The sequence below is a fragment of the Salmo salar genome, chromosome ssa17 (assembly GCF_905237065.1).
Source record: "Salmo salar chromosome ssa17, Ssal_v3.1, whole genome shotgun sequence".
NCBI lineage: Eukaryota > Metazoa > Chordata > Actinopteri > Salmoniformes > Salmonidae > Salmo > Salmo salar.
This window is the reverse complement of record NC_059458.1, coordinates 20,700,000-20,720,000: the sequence shown is the minus strand read 5'-3', so window position 1 is coordinate 20,720,000 and position 20,001 is coordinate 20,700,000. Positions and strand designations below refer to the sequence as shown.

The following is a 20,001-nucleotide window of genomic DNA, read 5'->3' as shown; positions in this document are numbered from 1 at the left end:
TGGGCATGTGTAAGTGCCTTCCGTTACACCTTTTTTTTACTGCTTCTATCAGTTCGTATAGGTGAAAAGGATTTCGCAGTACACCAGTGGCCTGAGACACTGGCCTCCTAAACCATGGATTGTGATTCCTACTCTTTTCTGCATAGTCTAAAAGCAGAGTGGCGCAGCGGAAGCGTGCTGGGCCCATAACCCAGAGGTCGATGGATCGAAACCATCCTCTGCTAAACAGTTTATTTTTAGCAATGAAGTGCGAACAATATTTTTTTCTCTATATCATGGGCATGTGTAAGTGCCTTCCGTTACACCTTTTTTTTACTGCTTCTATCAGTTCGTATAGGTGAAAAGGATTTCGCAGTACACCAGTGGCCTGAGACACTGGCCTCCTAAGACATGGATTGTGATTCCTACTCTTTTCTGCATAGTCTAAAAGCAGAGTGGCGCAGCGGAAGCGTGCTGGGCCCATAACCCAGAGGTCGATGGATCGAAACCATCCTCTGCTAAACAATTTATTTTTAGCAATGAAGTGCGAACAATAATTTTTTTTCTCTATATCATGGGCATGTGTAAGTGCCTTCCGTTACACATTTTTTTTACTGCTTCTATCAGTTCGTATAGGTGAAAAGGATTTCACAGTACCCCAGTGGCCTAAGACACTGGCCTCCTAAGCCATGGATTGTGGGTCTTACTCTTTTCTGGAGTGTTTGAAAACAGAGTGGCGCAGCGGAAGCGTGCTGGGCTCATAACCCAGAGGTCGATGGATCGAAACCATCCTCTGCTAAACAGTTTATTTTTAGCAATGATGTGTGAACACATTTTTTTTTCTCGCTATAGCATGGGCATGTGTCAGTGCCTTCCGTTACACATTTTTTTTACTGCTTCTATCTGTTCGTATAGGTGAAAAAGATTTCACAGTACACCAGTGGCCAGAGACACTGGCTTCCTAAGCCATGGATTGTGATTCCTACTCTTTTCACAGAGTGGTTGAAAGCAGAGTGGCGCAGCGGAAGCGTGCTGGGCCCAGAGGTCGATGGATCAAAACCATCCTCTGCTAAACAGTTTGTTTTTAGCATTGAAGTGCGAAGAAAAAAAATCTGCTATATCATGGGCATTTGTCAGTGCCTTCTGTTACACATTTTTTTTACTGCTTCAATGAGTTTGTACTGGTCATAAATGAACTACAGTCCCCCAGTGGCCTAATGGATAAGGCACTGGCCTCCTAAGCCAGTGATTGTGGGTTCAAGTCCCATCTGGGGTGTTTGAAAGCAGAGTGGCGCAGCGGAGCGTGCTGGGCCCATAACCCAGAGGTCGATGGATCGAAACCATCCTCTGCTAAACAGTTTATTTTTAGCAATGAAGTGCGAACAATAATTTTTTTCTCTATATCATGGGCATGTGTAAGTGCCTTCCGTTACACATTTTTTTTACTGCTTCTATCAGTTCGTATAGGTGAAAAGGATTTCACAGTACCCCAGTGGCCTAAGACACTGGCCTCCTAAGCCATGGATTGTGGGTTCAAGTCCCATCTGGGGTGTTTGAAAGCAGAGTGGCGTAGCGGAAGCGTGATGGGCCCGTAACCCAGAGGTCGATGGATCGAAACCACCCTCTGCTAAACAGTTTATTTTTAGCAATGAAGTGCGAACAATAATTTTTTTTCTCTATATCATGGGCATGTGTAAGTGCCTTCCGTTACACCTTTTTTTTACTGCTTCTATCAGTTCGTATAGGTGAAAAGGATTTCACTGTACCCCAGTGGCTTGAGACACTGGCCTCCTAAGACATGGATTGTGATTCCTACTCTTTTCTGCATAGTCTAAAAGCAGAGTGGCGCAGCGGAAGCGTGCTGGGCCCATAACCCAGAGGTCGATGGATCGAAACCATCCTCTGCTAAACAGTTTATTTTTAGCAATGAAGTGCGAAAAATATTTTTTTTTCCTCTATATCATGGGCATGTGTAAGTGCCTTCCGTTACACCTTTTTTTACTGCTTCTATCAGTTCGTGTAGGTGAAAAGGATTTCGCAGTACACCAGTGGCCTGAGACACTGGCCTCCTAAGCCATGGATTGTGATTCCTACTCTTTTCTGCATAGTCTAAAAGCAGAGTGGCGCAGCGGAAGCGTTCTGGGCCCATAACCCAGAGGTCGATGGATCGAAACCATCCTCTGCTAAACAGTTTATTTTTAGCAATGAAGTGCGAACAATAATTTTTTTCTCTATATCATGGGCATGTGTAAGTGCCTTCCGTTACACATTTTTTTACTGCTTCTATCAGTTCGTATAGGTGAAAAGGATTTCACAGTACCCCAGTGGCCTAAGACACTGGCCTCCTAAGCCATGGATTGTGGGTCTTACTCTTTTCTGGAGTGGTTGAAAACAGAGTAGCGCAGCGGAAGCGTGCTGGGCTCATAACCCAGAGGTCGATGGATCGAAACCATCCTCTGCTAAACAGTTTATTTCTAGCAATGATGTGTGAACACATTTTTTTTCTCGCTATAGCATGGGCATGTGTCAGTGCCTTCCGTTACACATTTTTTTACTGCTTCTATCTGTTCGTATAGGTGACAAAGATTTCACAGTACACCAGTGGCCAGAGACACTGGCCTCCTAAGCCATGGATTGTGATTCCTACTCTTTTCACAGAGTGGTTGAAAGCAGAGTGGCGCAGCGAAGCGTGCTGGGCCCAGAGGTCAATGGATCAAAACCATCCTCTGCTAAACAGTTTGTTTTTAGCATTGAAGTGCGAAGAAAAAAAATCTGCTATATCATGGGCATGTGTCAGTGCCTTCTGTTACACATTTTTTTACTGCTTCAATGAGTTTGTACTGGTCGTAAACGGTCTACAGTGCCCCAGTGGCCTAATGGATAAGGCACTGGCCTCCTAAGCCAGTGATTGTGGGTTCAAGTCCCATCTGGGGTGTTTGAAAGCAGAGTGGCGCAGCGGAAGCGTGCTGGGCCCATAACCCAGAGGTCGATGGATCGAAACCATCCTCTGCTAAACAGTTTATTTTTAGCAATGAAGTGCGAACAATAATTTTTTTCTCTATATCATGGGCATGTGTAAGTGCCTTCCGTTACACCTTTTTTTACTGCTTCTATCAGTTCGTATAGGTGAAAAGGATTTCACAGTACCCCAGTGGCCTAAGACACTGGCCTCCTAAGCCATGGATTGTGGGTCTTACTCTTTTCTGGAGTGGTTGAAAACAGAGTGGCGCAGCGGAAGCGTGCTGGGCCCATAACCCTGAGGTCGATGGATCGAAACCATCCTCTGCTAAACTGTTTATTTTTAGCAATGAAGTGCGAACAATAATTTTTTTCTCTATATCATGGGCATGTGTAAGTGCCTTCCGTTACACATTTTTTTTTACTGCTTCTATCAGTTCGTATAGGTGAAAAGGATTTCGCAGTACACCAGTGGCCTGAGACACTGGCCTCCTAAGCCATGGATTGTGATTCCTATTCTTTTCTGCATAGTCTAAAAGCAGAGTGGCGCAGCGGAAGCGTGCTGGGCCCATAACCCAGATGTCGATGGATCGAAACCATCCTCTGCTAAACAGTTTATTTTTAGCAATGAAGTGCGAACAATAATTTTTTTTTCTATATCATGGGCATGTGTAAGTGCCTTCCGTTACACATTTTTTTTACTGCTTCTATCAGTTCGTATAGGTGAAAAGGATTTCACAGTACCCCAGTGGCCTAAGACACTGGCCTCCTAAGCCATGGATTGTGGGTCTTACTCTTTTCTGGAGTGGTTGAAAACAGAGTGGCGCAGCGGAGCGTGCTGGGCTCATAACCCAGAGGTCGATGGATCGAAACCATCCTCTGCTAAACAGTTTATTTCTAGCAATGATGTGTGAACACATTTTTTTTTCTCGCTATAGCATGGGCATGTGTCAGTGCCTTCCGTTACACATTTTTTTTACTGCTTCTATCTGTTCGTATAGGTGAAAAAGATTTCACAGTACACCAGTGGCCAGAGACACTGGCCTCCTAAGCCATGGATTGTGATTCCTACTCTTTTCACAGAGTGGTTGAAAGCAGAGTGGCGCAGCGGAAGCGTGCTGGGCCCATAACCCAGAGGTCGATGGATCGAAACCATCCTCTGCTAAACTGTTTATTTTTAGCAATGAAGTGCGAACAATAATTTTTTTTCTCTATATCATGTGTAAGTGCCTTCCGTTACACCTTTTTTTACTGCTTCTATCAGTTCGTATAGGTGAAAAGGATTTCACAGTACCCCAGTGGCCTAAGACACTGGCCTCCTAAGCCATGGATTGTGGGTTCTAGTCCCATCTGGGGTGTTTGAAAGCAGAGTGGCGTAGCGGAAGCGTGATGGGCCCGTAACCCAGAGGTCGATGGATCGAAACCACCCTCTGCTAAACAGTTTATTTTTAGCAATGAAGTGCGAACAATAATTTTTTTCTCTATATCATGGGCATGTGTAAGTGCCTTCCGTTACACCTTTTTTTTACTGCTTCTATCAGTTCGTATAGGTGAAAAGGATTTCACAGTACCCCAGTGGCTTGAGACACTGGCCTCCTAAGACATGGATTGTGATTCCTACTCTTTTCTGCATAGTCTAAAAGCAGAGTGGCGCAGCGGAAGCGTGCTGGGCCCATAACCCAGAGGTCGATGGATCGAAACCATCCTCTGCTAAACAGTTTATTTTTAGCAATGAAGTGCGAAATTTTTTTTTTTTTCTCTATATCATGGGCATGTGTAAGTGCCTTCCGTTACACATTTTTTTTACTGCTTCTATCAGTTCGTATAGGTGAAAAGGATTTCACAGTACCCCAGTGGCCTAAGACACTGGCCTCCTAAGCCATGGATTGTGGGTCTTACTCTTTCCTGGAGTGGTTGAAAGCAGAGTGGCGCAGCGGAAGCGTGCTGGGCCCATAACCCAGAGGTCGATGGATCGAAACCATCCTCTGCTAAACAGTTTATTTTTAGCAATGAAGTGCGAACAATAATTTTTTTTCTCTATATCATGGGCATGTGTAAGTGCCTTCCGTTACACATTTTTTTTACTGCTTCTATCAGTTCGTATAGGTGAAAAGGATTTCACAGTACCCCAGTGGCCTAAGACACTGGCCTCCTAAGCCATGGATTGTGGGTCTTACTCTTTTCTGGAGTGGTTGAAAGCAGAGTGGCGCAGCGGAAGCGTGCTGGGCCCACAACCCAGAGGTCGATGGATCGAAACCATCCTCTGCTAAACAGCTTATTTTTAGCAATGAAGTGCGAACAATTAATTTTTTTCTCTATATCATGGGCATGTGTAAGTGCCTTCCGTTACACCTTTTTTTTACTGCTTCTATCAGTTCGTATAGGTGAAAAGGATTTCGCAGTACACCAGTGGCCTGAGACACTGGCCTCCTAAGCCATGGATTGTGATTCCTACTCTTTTCTGCCGCATCTGAAAGCACAGTGGCGCAGCTGAAGCGTGCTGGGCCCATAACCCAGAGGTCGATGGATCGAAACCATCCTCTGCTAAACAGTTTATTTTTAGCAATGAAGTGCGAACAATATTTTTTTTTCTCTATATCATGGGCATGTGTAAGTGCCTTCCGTTACACCTTTTTTTTACTGCTTCTATCAGTTCGTATAGGTGAAAAGGATTTCGCAGTACACCAGTGGCCTGAGACACTGGCCTCCTAATCCATGGATTGTGATTCCTACTCTTTTCTGCATAGTCTAAAAGCAGAGTGGCGCAGCGTAAGCGTGCTGGGCCCATAACCCAGAGGTCGATGGATCGAAACCATCCTCTGCTAAACAGTTTATTTTTAGCAATGAAGTGCGAACAATAATTTTTTTTCTCTATATCATGGGCATGTGTAAGTGCCTTCCGTTACACCTTTTTTTTACTGCTTCTATCAGTTCGTATAGGTGAAAAGGATTTCGCAGTACACCAGTGGCCTGAGACACTGGCCTCCTAAGACATGGATTGTGATTCCTACTCTTTTCTGCATAGTCTAAAAGCACAGTGGCGCAGCGGAAGCGTGCTGGGCCCATAACCCAGAGGTCGATGGATCGAAACCATCCTCTGCTAAACAGTTTATTTTTAGCAATGAAGTGCGAACAATACATTTTTTTCTCTATATCATGGGCATGTGTAAGTGCCTTCCGTTACACATTTTTTTTACTGCTTCTATCAGTTCGTATAGGTGAAAAGGATTTCACAGTACCCCAGTGGCCTAAGACACTGGCCTCCTAAGCCATGGATTGTGGGTCTTACTCTTTTCTGGAGTGGTTGAAAACAGAGTGGCGCAGCGGAAGCGTGCTGGGCTCATAACCCAGAGGTCGATGGATCGAAACCATCCTCTGCTAAACTGTTTATTTTTAGCAATGAAGTGCGAACAATAATTTTTTTTCTCTATATCATGGGCATGTGTAAGTGCCTTCCGTTACACCTTTTTTTTACTGCTTCTATCAGTTCGTATAGGTGAAAAGGATTTCGCAGTACACCAGTGGCCTGAGACACTGGCCTCCTAAGTCATGGATTGTGATTCCTATTCTTTTCTGCATAGTCTAAAAGCAGAGTGGCGCAGCGGAAGCGTGCTGGGCCCATAACCCAGAGGTCGATGGATCGAAACAATCCTCTGCTAAACAGTTTATTTTTAGCAATGAAGTGCGAACAATAATTTTTTTCTCTATATCATGGGCATGTGTAAGTGCCTTCCGTTACACATTTTTTTTACTGCTTCTATCAGTTCGTATAGGTGAAAAGGATTTCACAGTACCCCAGTGGCCTAAGACACTGGCCTCCTAAGCCATGGATTGTGGGTCTTACTCTTTTCTGGAGTGGTTGAAAACAGAGTGGCGCAGCGGAAGCGTGCTGGGCTCATAACCCAGAGGTCGATGGATCGAAACCATCCTCTGCTAAACAGTTTATTTCTAGCAATGATGTGTGAACACATTTTTTTTTCTCGCTATAGCATGGGCATGTGTCAGTGCCTTCCGTTACACATTTTTTTACTGCTTCTATCTGTTCGTATAGGTGAAAAAGATTTCACAGTACACCAGTGGCCAGAGACACTGGCCTCCTAAGCCATGGATTGTGATTCCTACTCTTTTCACAGAGTGGTTGAAAGCAGAGTGGCGCAGCGGAAGCGTGCTGGGCCCAGAGGTCGATGGATCAAAACCATCCTCTGCTAAACAGTTTGTTTTTAGCATTGAAGTGCGAAGAAAAAAATCTGCTATATCATGGGCATTTGTCAGTGCCTTCTGTTACACATTTTTTTTACTGCTTCAATGAGTTTGTACTGGTCGTAAATGAACTACAGTGCCCCAGTGGCCTAATGGATAAGGCACTGGCCTCCTAAGCCAGTGATTGTGGGTTCAAGTCCCATCTGGGGTGTTTGAAAGCAGAGTGGCGCAGCGGAAGCGTGCTGGGCCCATAACCCAGAGGTCGATGGATCGAAACCATCCTCTGCTAAACAGTTTATTTTTAGCAATGAAGTGCGAACAAAATTTTTTTTTCTCTATATCATGGGCATGTGTAAGTGCCTTCCGTTACACATTTTTTTTACTGCTTCTATCAGTTCGTATAGGTGAAAAGGATATCGCAGTACACCAGTGGCCTGAGACACTGGCCTCCTAAGACATGGATTGTGATTCCTACTCTTTTCTGCAGAGTGGCGCAGCGGAAGCGTGCTGGGCCCATAACCCAGAGGTCGATGGATCGAAACCATCCTCTGCTAAACAGCTTATTTTTAGCAATGAAGTTCGAACAATTAATTTTTTTCTCTATATCATGGGCATGTGTAAGTGCCTTCCGTTACACATTTTTTTTACTGCTTCTATCAGTTCGTATAGGTGAAAACGATTTCACAGTACCCCAGTGGCCTAAGACACTGGCCTCCTAAGCCATGGATTGTGGGTCTTACTCTTTTCTGCAGTGGTTGAAAGCAGAGTGGCGCAGCGGAAGCGTGCTGGGCCCATAACCCAGAGGTCGATGGATCGAAACCATCCTCTGCTAAACAGTTTATTTTTAGCAATGAAGTGCGAACAATACATTTTTTTCTCTATATCATGGGCATGTGTAAGTGCCTTCCGTTACACATTTTTTTTACTGCTTCTATCAGTTCGTATAGGTGAAAAGGATTTCACAGTACCCCAGTGGCCTAAGACACTGGCCTCCTAAGCCATGGATTGTGGGTCTTACTCTTTTCTGGAGTCGTTGAAAGCAGAGTGGCGCAGCGGAAGCGTGCTGGGCCCATAACCCAGAGGTCAAATGATCGAAACCATCCTCTGCTAAACATCTTATTTTTAGCAATGAAGTTCGAACAATTAATTTTTTTCTCTATATCATGGGCATGTGTAAGTGCCTTCCGTTACACATTTTTTTTACTGCTTCTATCAGTTCGTATAGGTGAAAAGGATTTCACAGTACCCCAGTGGCCTAAGACACTGGCCTCCTAAGCCATGGATTGTGGGTCTTACTCTTTTCTGGAGTGTTTGAAAGCAGAGTGGCGCAGCGGAAGCGTGCTGGGCCCATAACCCAGAGGTCGATGGATCGAAACCAGCCTCTGCTAAACAGCTTATTTTTAGCAATGAAGTGCGAACAATTAATTTTTTTCTCTATATCATGGGCATGTGTAAGTGCCTTCCGTTACACCTTTTTTTTACTGCTTCTATCAGTTCGTATAGGTGAAAAGGATTTCGCAGTACACCAGTGACCTGAGACACTGGCCTCCTAAGCCATGGATTGTGATTCCTACTCTTTTCGGCATAGTCTAAAAGCAGAGTGGCGCAGCGGAGGCGTGCTGGGCCCATAACCCAGAGGTCGATGGATCGAAACCATCCTCTGCTAAACAGTTTATTTTTAGCAATGAAGTGCGAACAATAATTATTTTTCTCTATATCATGGGCATGTGTAAGTGCCTTCAGTTACACATTTTTTTTACTGCTTCTATCAGTTCGTATAGGTGAAAAGAATTTCACAGTACCCCAGTGGCCTAAGACACTGGCCTCCTAAGCCATGGATTGTGGGTCTTACTCTTTTCTGGAGTGGTTGAAAGCAGAGTGGCGCAGCGGAAGCGTGCTGGGCTCATAACCCAGAGGTCGATGGATCGAAACCATCCTCTGCTAAACAGTTTATTTTTAGCAATGATGTGTGAAACATTTTTTTTTCTCGCTATAGCATGGGCATGTGTCAGTGCCTTCCGTTACACATTTTTTTTACTGCTTCTATCTGTTCGTATAGGTGAAAAAGATTTCACAGTACACCAGTGACCAGAGACACTGGCCTCCTAAGCCATGGATTGAGATTCCTACTCTTTTCACAGAGTGGTTGAAAGCAGAGTGGCGCAGCGGAAGCGTGCTGGGCCCAGAGGTCGATGGATCAAAACCATCCTCTGCTAAACAGTTTGTTTTTAGCATTGAAGTGCGAAGAAAAAAAATCTGCTATATCATGGGCATTTGTCAGTGCCTTCTGTTACACATATTTTTTACTGCTTCAATGAGTTTGTACTGGTCATAAATGAACTACAGTGCCCCAGTGGCCTAATGGATAAGGCACTGGCCTCCTAAGCCAGTGATTGTGGGTTCAAATCCCATCTGGGGAGTTTGAAAGCAGAATGGCGCAGCGGAAGCGTGCTGGGCCCATAACCCAGAGGTCGATGGATCGAAACCATCCTCTGCTAAACAGTTTATTTTTAGCAATGAAGTGCGAACAATAATTTTTTTTCTCTATATCATGGGCATGTGTAAGTGCCTTCCGTTACACATTTTTTTTACTGCTTCTATCAGTTCGTATAGGTGAAAAGGATTTCACAGTACCCCAGTGGCCTAAGACACTGGCCTCCTAAGCCATGGATTGTGGGTCTTACTCTTTTCTGGAGTGGTTGAAAACAGAGTGGCGCAGCGGAAGCGTGCTGGGCTCATAACCCAGAGGTCGATGGATCGAAACCATCCTCTGCTAAACAGTTTATTTTTAGCAATGAAGTGCGAACAATAATTTTTTTCTCTATATCATGGGCATGTGTAAGTGCCTTCCGTTACACCTTTTTTTACTGCTTCTATCAGTTCGTATAGGTGAAAAGGATTTCGCAGTACACCAGTGGCCTGAGACACTGGCCTCCTAAGACATGGATTGTGATTCCTACTCTTTTCTGCATAGTCTAAAAGCAGAGTGGCGCAGCGGAAGCGTGCTGGGCCCATAACCCAGAGGTCGATGGATCGAAACCATCCTCTGCTAAACAGTTTATTTTTAGCAATGAAGTTTGAACAATAATTTTTTTTCTCTATATCATGGGCATGTGTAAGTGCCTTCCGTTACACATTTTTTTACTGCTTCTATCAGTTCGTATAGGTGAAAAGGATTTCACAGTACCCCAGTGGCCTAAGACACTGGCCTCCTAAGCCATGGATTGTGGGTCTTACTCTTTTCTGGAGTGGTTGAAAGCAGAGTGGCGCAGAGGAAGCGTGCTGGGCCCATAACCCAGAGGTCGATGGATCGAAACCATCCTCTGCTAAACAGCTTATTTTTAGCAATGAAGTTCGAACAATTAATTTTTTTCTCTATATCATGGGCATGTGTAAGTGCCTTCCGTTACACATTTTTTTTACTGCTTCTATCAGTTCGTATAGGTGAAAAGGAATTCACAGTACCCCAGTGGCCTAAGACACTGGCCTCCTAAGCCATGGATTGTGGGTCTTACTCTTTTCTGGAGTGTTTGAAAGCAGAGTGGCACAGCGGAAGCGTGCTGGGCCCATAACCCAGAGGTCGATGGATCGAAACCAGCCTCTGCTAAACAGCTTATTTTTAGCAATGAAGTGCGAACAATAAATTTTTTTCTCTATATCATGGGCATGTGTCAGTGCCTTCCGTTACACATTTTTTTTACTGCTTCTATCTGTTCGTATAGGTGAAAAAGATTTCACAGTACACCAGTGGCCTAAGACACTGGCCTCCTAAGCCATGGATTGTGGGTCTTACTCTTTTCTGGAGTGGTTGAAAGCAGAGTGGCGCAGAGGAAGCGTGCTGGGCCCATAACCCAGAGGTCGATGGATCGAAACCATCCTCTGCTAAACAGCTTATTTTTAGCAATGAAGTTCGAACAATGAATTTTTTCTCTATATCATGGGCATGTGTAAGTGCCTTCCGTTACACATTTTTTTACTGCTTCTATCAGTTCGTATAGGTGAAAAGGATTTCACAGTACCCCAGTGGCCTAAGACACTGGCCTCCTAAGCCATGGATTGTGGGTCTTACTCTTTTCTGGAGTGGTTGAAAGCAGAGTGGCGCAGAGGAAGCGTGCTGGGCCCATAACCCAGAGGTCGATGGATCGAAACCATCCTCTGCTAAACAGCTTATTTTTAGCAATGAAGTTCGAACAATTAATTTTTTTCTCTATATCATGGGCATGTGTAAGTGCCTTCCGTTACACATTTTTTTTACTGCTTCTATCAGTTCGTATAGGTGAAAAGGAATTCACAGTACCCCAGTGGCCTAAGACACTGGCCTCCTAAGCCATGGATTGTGGGTCTTACTCTTTTCTGGAGTGTTTGAAAGCAGAGTGGCACAGCGGAAGCGTGCTGGGCCCATAACCCAGAGGTCGATGGATCGAAACCAGCCTCTGCTAAACAGCTTATTTTTAGCAATGAAGTGCGAACAATAAATTTTTTTCTCTATATCATGGGCATGTGTAAGTGCCTTCCGTTACACCTTTTTTTTACTGCTTCTATCAGTTCGTATAGGTGAAAAGGATTTCGCAGTACACCAGTGACCTGAGACACTGGCCTCCTAAGCCATGGATTGTGGGTCTTACTCTTTTCTGGAGTGGTTGAAAGCAGAGTGGCGCAGCGGAAGCGTGCTGGGCTCATAACCCAGAGGTCGATGGATCGAAACCATCCTCTGCTAAACAGTTTATTTTTAGCAATGATGTGTGAACACATTTTTTTTTCTCGCTATAGCATGGGCATGTGTCAGTGCCTTCCGTTACACATTTTTTTTACTGCTTCTATCTGTTCGTATAGGTGAAAAAGATTTCACAGTACACCAGTGGCCAGAGACACTGGCCTCCTAAGCCATGGATTGTGATTCCTACTCTTTTCACAGAGTGGTTGAAAGCAGAGTGGCGCAGCGGAAGCGTGCTGGGCCCAGAGGTCGATGGATCAAAACCATCCTCTGCTAAACAGTTTGTTTTTAGCATTGAAGTGCGAAGAAAAGAAATCTGCTATATCATGGGCATTTGTCAGTGCCTTCTGTTACACATATTTTTTACTGCTTCAATGAGTTTGTACTGGTCATAAATGAACTACAGTGCCCCAGTGGCCTAATGGATAAGGCACTGGCCTCCTAAGCCAGTGATTGTGGGTTCAAGTCCCATCTGGGGTGTTTGAAAGCAGAATGGCGCAGCGGAAGCGTGCTGGGCCCATAACCCAGAGGTCGATGGATCGAAACCATCCTCTGCTAAACAGTTTATTTTTAGCAATGAAGTGCGAACAATACATTTTTTTCTCTATATCATGGGCATGTGTAAGTGCCTTCCGTTACACCTTTTTTTTACTGCTTCTATCAGTTCGTATAGGTGAAAAGGATTTCGCAGTACACCAGTGGCCTGAGACACTGGCCTCCTAAGCCATGGATTGTGATTCCTACTCTTTTCTGCATAGTCTAAAAGCAGAGTGGCGCAGCGGAAGCGTGCTGGGCCCATAACCCAGAGGTCGATGGATCGAAACCATCCTCTGCTAAACAGTTTATTTTTAGCAATGAAGTGCGAACAATAATTTTTTTCTCTATATCATGGGCATGTGTAAGTGCCTTCCGTTACACCTTTTTTTTACTGCTTCTATCAGTTCGTATAGGTGAAAAGGATTTCACAGTACCCCAGTGGCCTAAGACACTGGCCTCCTAAACCATGGATTGTGGGTCTTACTCTTTTCTGGAGTGGTTGAAAACAGAGTGGCGCAGCGGAAGCGTGCTGGGCCCATAACCCAGAGGTCGATGGATCGAAACCATCCTCTGCTAAACAGTTTATTTCTAGCAATGATGTGTGAACACATTTTTTTTTCTCGCTATAGCATGGGCATGTGTCAGTGCCTTCCGTTACACGTTTTTTTTACTGCTTCTATCTGTTCGTATAGGTGAAAAAGATTTAACAGTACACCAGTGGCCAGAGACACTGGCCTCCTAAGCCATGGATTGTGATTCCTACTCTTTTCACGGAGTGGTTGAAAGCAGAGTGGCGCAGTGGAAGCGTGCTGGGCCCAGAGGTCGATGGATCGAAACCATCCGCTGCTAAACAGTTTGTTTTTAGCATTGAAGTGCGAAGAAAAAAAATCTGCTATATCATGGGCATTTGTCAATGCCTTCTGTTACACATTTTTTTTACTGCTTCAATGAGTTTGTACTGGTCGTAAATGAACTACAGTGGCCTAATGGATAAGGCACTGGCCTCCTATGCCAGTGATTATGGGTTCAAGTCCCATCTTGAGTGTTTGAAAGCAGAGTGGCGCATTTGAAGCGTGCTGGGCCCATAACCCAGAGGTCGATGGATCGAAACCATCCTCTGCTAAACAGTTTATTTTTAGCAATGAAGTGCGAACAATAATTTTTTTTCTCTATATCATGGGCATGTGTAAGTGCCTTCCGTTACACATTTTTTTTACTGCTTCTATCAGTTCGTATAGGTGAAAAAGATTTCACAGTACCCCAGTGGCCTAAGACACTGGCCTCCTAAGCCATGGATTGTGGGTCTTACTCTTTTCTGGAGTGGTTGAAAGCAGAGTGGCGCAGAGGAAGCGTGCTGGGCCCATAACCCAGAGGTCGATGGATTGAAACCATCCTCTGCTGAAACAGTTTACTTTTAGCAATGAAGTGCGAACAATAATTTTTTTTCTCTATATCATGGGCATGTGTAAGTGCCTTCCGTTACACCTTTTTTTTTACTGCTTCTATCAGTTCGTATAGGTGAAAAGGATTTCGCAGTACACCAGTGGCCTGAGACACTGGCCTCCTAAGACATGGATTGTGATTCCTACTCTTTTCTGTATAGTCTAAAAGCAGAGTGGCGCAGCGGAAGCGTGCTGGGCCCATAACCCAGAGGTCGATGGATCGAAACCATCCTCTGCTAAACAGTTTATTTTTAGCAATGAAGTGCGAACAATACATTTTTTTCTCTATATCATGGGCATGTGTAAGTGCCTTCCGTTACACATTTTTTTACTGCTTCTATCAGTTCGTATAGGTGAAAAGGATTTCACAGTACCCCAGTGGCCTAAGACACTGGCCTCCTAAGCCATGGATTGTGGGTCTTACTCTTTTCTGGAGTGGTTGAAAGCAGAGTGGCGCAGAGGAAGCGTGCTGGGCCCATAACCCAGAGGTCGATGGATCGAAACCATCCTCTGCTAAACAGCTTATTTTTAGCAATGAAGTTCGAACAATTAATTTTTTTCTCTATATCATGGGCATGTGTAAGTGCCTTCCGTTACACATTTTTTTTTACTGCTTCTATCAGTTCGTATAGGTGAAAAGGATTTCACAGTACCCCAGTGGCCTAAGACACTGGCCTCCTAAGCCATGGATTGTGGGTCTTACTCTTTTCTGGAATGGTTGAAAGCAGAGTGGCGCAGCGGAAGCGTGCTGGGCCCATAACCCAGAGGTCGATGGATCGAAACCATCCTCTGCTAAACAGCTTATTTTTAGCAATGAAGTGCGAACAATTAATTTTTTTCTCTATATCATGGGCATGTGTAAGTGCCTTCCGTTACACCTTTTTTTTACTGCTTCTATCAGTTCGTATAGGTGAAAAGGATTTCGCAGTACACCAGTGGCCTGAGACACTGGCCTCCTAAGCCATGGATTGTGATTCCTACTCTTTTCTGCATAGTCTAAAAGCAGAGTGGCGCAGCGGAAGCGTGCTGGGCCGATAACCCAGTGGTCGATGGATCGAAACCATCCTCTGCTAAACAGCTTATTTTTAGCAATGAAGTTCGAACAATTAATTTTTTTCTCTATATCATGGGCATGTGTAAGTGCCTTCCGTTACACATTTTTTTTACTGCTTCTATCAGTTCGTATAGGTGAAAAGGATTTCACAGTACCCCAGTGGCCTATGACACTGGCCTCCTGAGCCATGGATTGTGGGTCTTACTCTTTTCTGGAGTGGCTGAAAGCAGAGTGGCGCAGCGGCAGCGTGCTGGGCCCATAACCCAGAGGTTGATGGATCAAAACCATCCTCTCCTAAACAGTTTATTTCTAGCAATGATGTGTGAACACATTTTTTTTTCTCGCTTTAGCATGGGCATGTGTCAGTGCCTTCCGTTACACATTTTTTTTACTGCTTCTATCTGTTCGTATAGGTGAAAAAGATTTCACAGTACACCAGTGGCCTAAGACACTGGCCTCCTAAGCCATGGATTGTGGGTCTTACTCTTTTCTGGAGTGGTTGAAAGCAGAGTGGCGCAGAGGAAGCGTGCTGGGCCCATAACCCAGAGGTTGATGGATCAAAACCATCCTCTCCTAAACAGTTTATTTCTAGCAATGATGTGTGAACACATTTTTTTTTCTCGCTTTAGCATGGGCATTTGTCAATGCCTTCTGTTACACATTTTTTTTACTGCTTCAATGAGTTTGTACTGGTCGTAAATGAACTACAGTGGCCTAATGGATAAGGCACTGGCCTCCTATGCCAGTGATTATGGGTTCAAGTCCCATCTTGAGTGTTTGAAAGCAGAGTGGCGCATTTGAACCGTGCTGGGCCCATAACCCAGAGGTCGATGGATCGAAACCATCCTCTGCTAAACAGTTTATTTTTAGCAATGAAGTGCGAACAATAATTTTTTTTCTCTATATCATGGGCATGTGTAAGTGCCTTCCGTTACACATTTTTTTTACTGCTTCTATCAGTTCGTATAGGTGAAAAAGATTTCACAGTACCCCAGTGGCCTAAGACACTGGCCTCCTAAGCCATGGATTGTGGGTCTTACTCTTTTCTGGAGTGGTTGAAAGCAGAGTGGCGCAGAGGAAGCGTGCTGGGCCCATAACCCAGAGGTCGATGGATTGAAACCATCCTCTGCTGAAACAGTTTACTTTTAGCAATGAAGTGCGAACAATAATTTTTTTTCTCTATATCATGGGCATGTGTAAGTGCCTTCCGTTACACCTTTTTTTTTACTGCTTCTATCAGTTCGTATAGGTGAAAAGGATTTCGCAGTACACCAGTGGCCTGAGACACTGGCCTCCTAAGACATGGATTGTGATTCCTACTCTTTTCTGTATAGTCTAAAAGCAGAGTGGCGCAGCGGAAGCGTGCTGGGCCCATAACCCAGAGGTCGATGGATCGAAACCATCCTCTGCTAAACAGTTTATTTTTAGCAATGAAGTGCGAACAATAATTTTTTTCTCTATGTCATGGGCATGTGTAAGTGCCTTCCGTTACACATTTTTTTACTGCTTCTATCAGTTCGTATAGGTGAAAAGGATTTCACAGTACCCCAGTGGCCTAAGACACTGGCCTCCTAAGCCATGGATTGTGGGTCTTACTCTTTTCTGGAGTTGTTGAAAGCAGAGTGGCGCAGCGGAGCGTGCTGGGCCCATAACCCAGAGGTCGATGGATCGAAACCATCCTCTGCTAAACAGCTTATTTTTAGCAATGAAGTTCGAACAATTAATTTTTTTCTCTATATCATGGGCATGTGTAAGTGCCTTCCGTTACACATTTTTTTACTGCTTCTATCAGTTCGTATAGGTGAAAAGGATTTCACAGTACCCCAGTGGCCTATGACACTGGCCTCCTAAGCCATGGATTGTGGGTCTTACTCTTTTCTGGAGTGTTTGAAAGCAGAGTGGCGCAGCGGAAGCGTGCTGGGCCCATAACCCAGAGGTCGATGGATCGAAACCATCCTCTGCTAAACAGTTTATTTTTAGCAATGAAGTGCGAACAATAATTTTTTTTCTCTATGTCATGGGCATGTGTAAGTGCCTTCCGTTACACATTTTTTTTACTGCTTCTATCAGTTCGTATAGGTGAAAAGGATTTCACAGTACCCCAGTGGCCTAAGACACTGGCCTCCTAAGCCATGGATTGTGGGTCTTACTCTTTTCTGGAGTGGTTGAAAGCAAAGTGGCGCAGCGGAAGCGTGCTGGGCCCATAACCCAGAGGTCGATGGATCGAAGCCATCCTCTGCTAAACAGCTTATTTTTAGCAATGAAGTGCGAACAATTAATTTTCTTCTCTATATCATGGGCATGTGTAAGTGCCTTCCGTTACACCTTTTTTTTACTGCTTCTATCAGTTCATATAGGTGAAAAGGATTTCACAGTACCCCAGTGGCCTAAGACACTGGCCTCCTAAGCCATGGATTGTGGGTCTTACTCTTTTCTGGAGTGGTTGAAAGCAGAGTGGCGCAGCGGAAGCGTGCTGGGCCCATAACCCAGAGGTCGATGGATCGAAACCATCCTCTTCTAAACAGATTTTTTTTAGCAATGAAGTGCGAACAATTAATTTTTTTCTCTATATCATGGGCATGTGTAAGTGCCTTCCGTTACACCTTTTTTTTTACTGCTTCTATCAGTTCGTATAGGTGAAAAGGATTTCGCAGTACACCAGTGGCCTGAGACACTGGCCTCCTAAGCCATGGATTGTGATTCCTACTCTTTTCTGCATAGTCTAAAAGCAGAGTGGCGCAGCGGAAGCGTGCTGGGCCCGTAACCCAGAGGTCGATGGATCGAAACCATCCTCTGCTAAACATTTTATTTTTAGCAATGAAGTGCGAACAATACATTTTTTTCTCTATATCATGGGCATGTGTAAGTGCCTTCCGTTACACATTTTTTTTACTGCTTCTATCAGTTCGTATAGGTGAAAAGGATTTCACAGTACCCCAGTGGCCTAAGACACTGGCCTCCTAAGCCATGGATTGTGATTCCTACTCTTTTCTGCATAGTCTAAAAGCAGAGTGGCGCTGCGGAAGCGTGCTGGGCCCATAACCCAGAGGTCGATGGATCGAAACCATCCTCTGCTAAACTGTTTATTTTTAGCAATGAAGTGCGAACAATAATTTTTTTTCTCTATATCATGGGCATGTGTAAGTGCCTTCCGTTACACATTTTTTTTACTGCTTCTATCAGTTCGTATAGGTGAAAAGGATTTCACAGTACCCCAGTGGCCAGAGACACTGGCCTCCTAAGCCATGGATTGTGATTCCTACTCTTTTCACGGAGTGGTTGAAAGCAGAGTGGCACAGCGGAAGCATGCTGGGCCCAGAGGTCGATGGATCAAAACCATCCTCTGCTAAACAGTTTGTTTTTAGCATTGAAGTGCGAAGAAAAAAAATCTGCTATATCATGGGCATTTGTCAGTGCCTTCTGTTACACATTTTTTTTACTGCTTCAATGAGTTTGTACTGGTCGTAAATGAACTACAGTGCCCCAGTGGCCTAATGGATAAGGCACTGGCCTCCTAAGCCAGTGATTGTGGGTTCAAGTCCCATCTGGGGTGTTTGAAAGCAGAGTGGCGCAGCGGAAGCGTGCTGGGCCCATAACCCAGACTTCAATGGATCGAAACCATCCTCTGCTAAACAGCATATTTTTAGCAATGAAGTGCGAACAATAATTTTTTTTCTCTATATCATGGGCATGTGTAAGTGCCTTCCGTTACACATTTTTTTTACTGCTTCTATCAGTTCGTATAGGTGAAAACGATTTCACAGTACCCCAGTGGCCTAAGACACTGGCATCATAAGCCATGGATTGTGGGTCTTACTCTTTTCTGCAGTGGTTGAAAGCAGAGTGGCGCAGCGGAGCGTGCTGGGCCCATAACCCAGAGGTCGATGGATCGAAACCATCCTCTGCTAAACAGCTTATTTTTAGCAATGAAGTGCGAACAATTAATTTTTTCTCTATATCATGGGCATGTGTAAGTGCCTTCCGTTACACCTTTTTTTACTGCTTCTATCAGTTCGTATAGGTGAAAAGGATTTCGCAGTACACCAGTGGCCTGAGACACTGGCCTCCTAAGCCATGGATTGTGATTCCTACTCTTTTCTGCATAGTCTAAAAGCAGAGTGGCGCAGCGGTAGCGTGCTGGGCCCATAACCCAGAGGTCGATGGATCGAAACCATCCTCTGCTAAACAGTTTATTTTTAGCAATGAAGTGCGAACAATAATTTTTTCTCTATATCATGGGCATGTGTAAGTGCCTTCCGTTACACATTTTTTTACTGCTTCTATCAGTTCGTATAGGTGAAAAGGATTTCACAGTACCCCAGTGGCCTAAGACACTGGCCTCCTAAGCCATGGATTGTGGGTCTTACTCTTTTCTGGAGTGGTTGAAAGCAGAGTGGCGCAGCGGAGCGTGCTGGGCCCATAACCCAGAGGTCGATGGATCGAAACCATCCTCTGCTAAACAGTTTATTTTTAGCAATGAAGTGAGAACAATAAAAAAAATTCTCTATATCATGGGCATGTGTAAGTGCCTTCCGTTACACCTTATTTTTACTGCTTCTATCAGTTCGTATAGGTCAAAAGGATTTCACAGTACCCCAGTGGCCTAAGACACTGGCCTCCTAAGCCATGGATTGTGGGTCTTACTCTTTTCTGCAGTGGTTGAAAGCAGAGTGGCGCAGCGGAAGCGTGCTGGGCCCATAACCCAGAGGTTGATGGATCGAAACCATCCTCTGCTAAACAGTTTATTTCTAGCAATGAAGTGTGAACACATTTTATTTTCTCGCTATAGCATGGGCATGTGTCAGTGCCTTCCGTAACACATTTTTTTTACTGCTTCTATCTGTTCGTATAGGTGAAAAGGATTTCACAGTACCCCAGTGGCCTAAGACACTGGCCTCCTAAGCCATGGATTGTGAGTCTTACTCTTTTCTGGAGTGGCTAAAAGCAGAGTGGCGCAGCGGAAGCGTGCTGGGCCCATAACCCAGAGGTTGATGGATCGAAACCATCCTCTGCTAAACAGTTTATTTCTAGCAATGAAGTGTGAACACATTTTATTTTCTCGCTATAGCATGGGCATGTGTCAGTGCCTTCCGTTACACATTTTTTTTACTGCTTCT

At 44.5% G+C, this 20,001-nt stretch overlaps 9 non-coding genes across 9 annotated transcripts; all 9 read left to right on the top strand.

Moving 5' to 3' along the window:
- The first annotated feature begins 1,182 nt into the window (after positions 1-1,182).
- Positions 1,183-1,255, top strand: trnar-ccu (transfer RNA arginine (anticodon CCU)). The gene has a single exon. It is a non-coding gene; the product is annotated as a tRNA-Arg (tRNA).
- Positions 1,256-2,841: 1,586 nt separating this feature from the next.
- Positions 2,842-2,914, top strand: trnar-ccu (transfer RNA arginine (anticodon CCU)). Its single transcript has one exon. It is a non-coding gene; the product is annotated as a tRNA-Arg (tRNA).
- Positions 2,915-5,134: 2,220 nt separating this feature from the next.
- Positions 5,135-5,206, top strand: trnav-cac (transfer RNA valine (anticodon CAC)). The gene has a single exon. It is a non-coding gene; the product is annotated as a tRNA-Val (tRNA).
- A 2,069-nt stretch (positions 5,207-7,275) lies between these two features.
- trnar-ccu (transfer RNA arginine (anticodon CCU)) lies at positions 7,276-7,348 on the top strand. Its single transcript has one exon. It is a non-coding gene; the product is annotated as a tRNA-Arg (tRNA).
- A 2,136-nt stretch (positions 7,349-9,484) lies between these two features.
- Positions 9,485-9,557, top strand: trnar-ccu (transfer RNA arginine (anticodon CCU)). Its single transcript has one exon. It is a non-coding gene; the product is annotated as a tRNA-Arg (tRNA).
- Positions 9,558-12,258: 2,701 nt separating this feature from the next.
- On the top strand, positions 12,259-12,331 carry trnar-ccu (transfer RNA arginine (anticodon CCU)). Its single transcript has one exon. It is a non-coding gene; the product is annotated as a tRNA-Arg (tRNA).
- A 2,500-nt stretch (positions 12,332-14,831) lies between these two features.
- trnai-gau (transfer RNA isoleucine (anticodon GAU)) lies at positions 14,832-14,903 on the top strand. The gene has a single exon. It is a non-coding gene; the product is annotated as a tRNA-Ile (tRNA).
- Positions 14,904-17,611: 2,708 nt separating this feature from the next.
- On the top strand, positions 17,612-17,683 carry trnat-cgu (transfer RNA threonine (anticodon CGU)). Its single transcript has one exon. It is a non-coding gene; the product is annotated as a tRNA-Thr (tRNA).
- A 681-nt stretch (positions 17,684-18,364) lies between these two features.
- On the top strand, positions 18,365-18,437 carry trnar-ccu (transfer RNA arginine (anticodon CCU)). The gene has a single exon. It is a non-coding gene; the product is annotated as a tRNA-Arg (tRNA).
- The last annotated feature ends 1,564 nt before the right edge of the window (positions 18,438-20,001 follow it).